This window comes from Chiloscyllium plagiosum, unplaced genomic scaffold (assembly GCF_037043375.1).
Source record: "Chiloscyllium plagiosum isolate Xiang-an unplaced genomic scaffold, Cpla_swu_hap1 HiC_scaffold_6, whole genome shotgun sequence".
In the NCBI taxonomy this organism is placed as follows: domain Eukaryota; kingdom Metazoa; phylum Chordata; class Chondrichthyes; order Orectolobiformes; family Hemiscylliidae; genus Chiloscyllium; species Chiloscyllium plagiosum.
In genome coordinates, this window is record NW_028270144.1 from 129,867,035 (window position 1) to 129,873,034 (window position 6,000).

At 49.6% G+C, this 6,000-nt stretch overlaps 1 protein-coding gene across 4 annotated transcripts in view; it reads left to right on the forward strand.

The window, feature by feature from the left end:
• LOC122551183 (rho-related GTP-binding protein RhoG-like) overlaps positions 1 to 6,000 on the forward strand; it is a 145,205-nt gene that overhangs the window by 63,465 nt on the left and 75,740 nt on the right. The gene's annotated exons all lie outside the window — the stretch shown is intronic.

Genomic DNA, 6,000 nt, shown 5'->3' on the forward strand with positions numbered 1-6,000 from the left:
AAACCCATGCAGACACGGGGAGAACGTGCAAACTCCACACAGTCAGTCGCCTGAGGCGGGAATTGAACCCGGGTCTCTGGTGCTGTGAGGCAGCAGTGCTAACCACTGTGCCACCGTGCCTCGTGTAATAAGGAAGGTATTACACGAGGATTCTGAGACGCAATAAGGGCACAACTGTAATTGTGAGTAAGTTTAATTTACAAATAGATCGGACAAACTCCACCAAGGATTGTACCTTGGAGGAAGCTTTTCAGGTGTGTGAATGCGATGGTTTTTTAGAGCGATCTGTTCAGGACCTGAGCAGAGAACAGGCTGTTCTTGACTGGATACTGTCCAGAGTAAAGAGGGGAAGAGCGAGCACAAGAGGACAGAATCTTTCATTAAGGTGGAGAATGAAGAGGGTAAATCTAAAATGAGGGTCCTGAATATAAATAAATGGGAACTATGAGCAGGCATTTTGATAAGCCACCACACACCCGACTATTTAACAAGAGCCCATGGTGCTGGAGGCTGTGGATAGAGGACGGTTAACTAAGAGAAAACCGAGTGAGGAGACGAGGGAGGGGTGAGGGACAATGGTGAGCTCGCAGAGTGAATGGTTCAGGTCAGGTTCTGAGGAAGGGTCACTGGACCCGAAACATTAGCTCTGATTTGTCTGCACCAATGCTGCCAGACCTGCTGAGCTTCTCCAGCAGTTTCCGTTTCTGAGTGCCCCCATGGAGACTTCTCCCACTGAAGGAAGCAGATGCCAAAGCACTGGATGTGTTCAACAAAGATGATGATTTTATTGTCATCAAGGGGCACAGAGAGAAAGCAGGAATGTAGCATTGAGAGGGGATCAGCCTTGATCCGACTGACTGGTGAGATAGGCTCAAAGGGCCAAATGGCCTACTCCTGTTCAATGTTTCAATATTTCAAAGTGGGTCTGGATGACTCTGTGAGTGTGTGTGTGAGTGAGTGTGTGAGTGAGTGTGAGTGTGTGTGTGTGGGAGTGAGTGTGTGTTAGTGAGTGTGTGAGTGAGAGAATGAGTGTGTGAGTGAGTGTCAGAGAGTGAGTGTGTGAGTGAGTGAGTAGATGAGTCTGTGAGTATGTGAGTGAGTGAATGTGTGAGTGAGTGTGTGAATGAGTGTGTGAATGAGTGTGTGAATGAGTGTGTGAGTGAGTGAGTGAGTGTGGGAGTGAGTGTGTGTGGGAGTGAGTATGTGAATGAGTGAGTGTGGGAGTGAGTGAGTGTGGGAGTGAGTGTGTGTGGGAGTGAGTGTGAGTGAGAGAGTGAGTGTGGGAGTGAGTGTGCATGGGAGTGAGTGTGCATGGGAGTGAATGTGTGAGTGAATGAGTGAGTGTGAGCGAATGAGTGAGTGTGTGCATGAGTGTGTGTGGGAGTGAGTGAGTGAGAGAGTGAGTGAGAGAGTGAGTGTGGGAGTGAGTGTGTGTGGGAGTGAGTGAGTGAGAGAGTGAGTGAGAGAGTGAGTGTGGGAGTGAGTGAGTGTGGGAGTGAGTGAGTGTGGGAGTGAGTGTGTGTGGGAGTGAGTGTGTGTGTGTGAGTGAGTGTGTGTGGGAGTGAGTGTGTGAGTGAGTGAGTGTGGGAGTGAGTGTGAGTGAGTGTGTGAGTGAGTGAGTGTGTGAGTGAGTGAGTGAGTGTGTGAGTGAGTGTGTGTGTGAGTAAGTGTGTGAGTGTGAGTGTGAGTGAGTGAGTATGTGAGTGAGTATGTGAGTGAGTGAGTGTGTGTGTGTGAGTGAGTGTGTGAGTGAGAGAGTGTGTGTGTGAGTGAGTGTGTGAGTATGTGAGTGAGTGTGTGAGTGAGTGTGAGTGAGTGTGGGAGTGAGAGTGTGTGGGAGTGAATGTGAGTGAATGAGTGAGTGTGTGTGAGTGAATGAGTGAGTGAATGCGCACGTGAGTGTGTGTGGGATTGAGTGAGTGAGAGAGTGAGTGTGGGAGTGTGTGTGGGAGTGAGTGTGTGAGTGTGAGTGAGTGTGTGAGTGAGTGTATGAGTGTGTATGTGAGTGAGTGTGTGAGTGTGTATGAGTGTGTGAGTGTGTGAGTGAGTGTGTGAGTGAGTGAGTGTGTGAGTGACAGTATGAGTGAGTGAGTGTGTGTGAATGAGTATGTGACTGAGTGTGTGTGGGAGTGAGTGTGTGTGGGAGTGAGTGTGTGTGGGAGTGAGTGTGTGAGTGAATGGGTGAGTGTGTGTGAGTGAATGAGTGAGTGAGTTTGTGCATGAGTGTGTGTGGGAGTGAGTGAGAGAGTGAGTGTGGGAGTGAGTGTATCAGTGAGTGAGTGGATGAGTCTATGAGTGAATGAGTGAGTGTGTGTGTGAGTGAGTATGTGAGTGAGTATGTGAGTGAGAGAGTGAGTGAGAGAGTGTGTGTGGGAGTGGGTGTGAGAGTGAGTGAGTGAGTGTGGGAGTGAGTGTGTGAGTAAGTGAATGAGTGTGGGATTGACTGTGTGTGGAAGTGAGTGTGTGAGTGAGTGAGTGTGTGAGTGAGTGTGTGTGGGAGTGAGTGTGTGTGGGAGTGAGTGTGTGTGAGAGTGAGTGTGTGAGTGAGTGTGGGAGTGAGTGTGTGTGGGAGTGAGTGTGTGAGTAAGTGAATGAGTGTGGGATTGAGTGTGTGTGGGAGTGAGTGTGTGAGTGAGTGAGTGTGTGAGTGAGTGTGTGTGGGAGTGAGTGTGTGAGTAAGTGAATGAGTGTGGGAGTGAGTGTGTGTGGGAGTGAGTGTGTGAGTGAGTGAGTGTGTGAGTGAGTGTGTGTGGGAGTGAGTGTGTGTGGAAGTGAGTGTGTGAGTGAGTGTGGGAGTGAGTGTGTGTGGCAGTAAGTGTGTGAGTGAGTGAGTGTGGGAGTGAGTGTGCGTGTGGGAGTAAGTGTGTGAGTGACTGAGTGTGGGAGTAAGTGTGTGTGGGAGTGAGTGTGGGAGTGAATGAGTGAGAGTGAGTGAGAGAGTGAGTGTGGGAGTGAGTGAGTAGATGCGTCTATGAGTGAATGAGTGAGTGTGTGTGTGAGTGAGTGTGTGAGTGAGTGAGTGGATGAGTCTATGAGTGAATGAGTGAGTTTGGGAGTGAGTGAGTGAGTGTGAGAGTGAGTGTGTGTGGGAGTGAGTGTGTGAGTGAATGAGTGAGTGTGTGTGTGAGTGAATGAGTGAGTATGTGTGAGCGAGTCAGAGAGTGAGTGTGTGTGTGTGTGTGAGAGTGAGTGAATGAGTCTATGAGTGAATGAGTGAGTGTATGAGTGTGTATGTGAGTGAGTGTGTGAGTGTGTGTGTGTGTGAGTGAGGGTGTGAGTGTGTGTGTGAGTGAGTGTGTGTGAGTGTGTGAGTGAATGAGTGTGTGAGTGTGTGTGTGAGTGTGTGTGTGAGTGTGTGTGTGAGTGAGTGTGTGAGCATGTGTGTGAGCGTGTGTGTGAGTGTGTGTGAGTGAGTGTGTGTATGTGAGTGTGTGTGTGAGTGTGTGTGTGAGTGAGTGTGTGTGTGTGAGTGAGTGTGAGTGAGTGTGTGAGTGAGTGTGTGAGTGAGAGAGTGTGTGTGTGAGTGAGTGTGTGAGTGTGTGTGAGTGAGTATATGAGTGAGTGTGAGTGAGTGTGAGTGAGTGAGAGTGGGTTTGAGTGTGTGTGGGAGTGAGTGTGTGAGTGAATGAGTGAGTGTGTGTGAGTGAATGTGTGAGTGAGTGTGTGTGTGAGTGTGTGTGGGAGTGAGTGTGTGAGTAAGTGAGTGTGTGAGTGTGGGAGTGAGTGTGTGTGAGAGTGAGTGTGTGAGTGAGTGTATGAGTGAGTGTGTGTGGGAGTGAGTGCGTGTGGGAGTGAGTGTGTGAGTGTGTGAGTGAGTGTGTGAGTGAGTGTGTGAGTGAGTGAGTGTGTGAGTGTGGGAGTGAGTGTGTGTGAGAGTGAGTGTGTGAGTGAGAGTATGAGTGAGTGTGTGTGGGAGTGAGTGTGTGTGGGAGTGAGTGTGTGAGGAAGTGAGTGAGTGTGGGAGTAAGTGTGTGTGGGAGTGAGTGAGTGTGTGAGTGAGTGTATGTGGGAGTGAGTGTGTGAGTGAGTGAGTGTGTGTGTGTGTGGGAGTGAGTGTGTGAGTGTGGGAGTGAGTGTGTGTGAGAGTGAGTGTGTGAGTGTGTGTGGGAGTGAGTGTGTGTGGGAGTGAGTGTGTGTGGGAGTGAGTGTGGGAGTGAATGAGTGAGTGTGTGTGTGAGTGAGTCAGAGAGTGAGTGTGTGCGTGAGTGTGTGTGGGAGTGAGTGAATGAGAGAGAGTGAGAGAGTGAGTGTGGGAGTGAGTGTGTGAGTGAGTGAGTGGATGAGTATGAGTGAATGAGTGTGTGTGTGAGTGAGTGTGTGAGTGAGTGTGTGAGTGAGTGTGTGTGAGTTTGCGTGTGTGAGTGAGTGTGTGTGAGTGAGTGTGTGAGTGAGTGTGTGTGTGAGTGCATGTGTGAGTGAGTGAGCGTGTGTGTGAGTGAGTGTGTGAGTGAGTGTGTGTGAGTGAGTGTGTGTGAGAGAGTGTGTGTGTGAGTGAGTGTGTGAGTGAGTGTGTGTGAGTGAGTATGTGAGTGAGTGTGAGTGAGTGAGTGTGGGTTTGAGTGTGTATGGGAGTGAGTGTGTGAGTGAATGACTGAGTGTGTGTGAGTGAATGTGTGAGTGAGTGTGTGTGTGTGAGTGTGTGTGGAAGTGAGTGTGTGAGTAAGTGAGTGAGTGTGGGAGTGAGTGTGTGTGGGAGTGAGTGTGTAAGTGAGTGAGTGAGTGTGTGAGTGAGTGTGTGAGTGAGTGAGTGTGTGAGTGTGGGAGTGAGTGTGTGTGAGAGTGAGTGTGTGAGTGAGTGTATGATTGAATGTGTGTGGGAGTGAGTGTGTGTGGGAGTGAGTGTGTGAGGAAGTGAGTGAGTGTGGGAGTAAGTGTGTGTGGGAGTGAGTGTATGAGTGAGTGAGTGATTGTGTGAGTGAGTGTGTGTGGGAGTGAGTGTGTGAGCAAGTGAGTGTGTGAGTGAGTGTGTGAGTGAGTGAGTGTGTGAGTGTGGGAGTGAGTGTGTGTGGGAGTGAGTGAGTGAGTGAGTGAGTGTGTGAGTGTGGGAGTGAGTGTGTGTGAGAGTGAGTGTGTGAGTGAGTGTGGGAGTGAGTGCGTGTGGGAGTGAGTGTGTGTGGGAGTGAGTGTGTGAGTGAATGAGTGAGTGTGTGTGTGAGTGAGTCAGAGAGTGAGTGTGTGTGTGAGTGTGTGTGGGAGTGAGTGAATGAGAGAGTAGAGTGAGAGAGTGAGTGTGGGAGTGAGTGTGTGAGTGAGTGAGTGGATGAGTCTACGAGTGAATGAGTGTGTGTGTGAGTGAGTGTGCGTGAGTGTGTGAGTGAGTGTGTGAGTGAGTGTGTGAGTGAGTAATTGTGTGGGTGAGTAATTGTGTGAGTGACTGAATGAGTGTGTGAATGAGTGTGTGAGCGTGAGTGTGTGAGTGAGTAATTGTGTGAGTGGGTGTGTGAGTGAGTGTGTCACTATGTGTGTGAGTAAGTGAGTGTGTGTTAGTGAGTGTGTGATTGTGTGTGAGTGAGCGTGTGAGTGAGTATGTAAGTGAGTGTGTGAGTGAGAGTGTGTAAGTGTGTGTGAGTACGTGAGTGAGTATGTGTGTGTGAGTGAGTGAGTGAGTGTGAGTGAGTGTATGTGTGAGTGTGTGTGTGTGTGAGTGAGTGTGTGTGTGAGTGAGTGAGTGTGTGTGTGTAGGTGAGTGTGTGAGTGCGTGTATGAGTGTGTGAGTGAGTGTGTGTGAGTGAGTGTGTGAGTGGGTGTGTGAGTGAGTGTTAGTGTGAGTGAGTGTGAATGAGTGTGTGATTGAGTGAGAGTGTGTGAGTGATTGAGTGTGTGAATGAGTGAGTGAGTGGGTGAGTGAGTGAGTGTGTGAGTGTGTGTGAGTGAGTGAGTGAGGATGTGAATGAGTGAGTGTGTGAGTGTGTGAGTGTGGGTGTGTGAGTAAGTGAGTGTGTGAGTGGGTGTGTGAATGAGTGTGTGAGTGTGTGTGTGAGTGAGTGAGTGTGTGTGTGT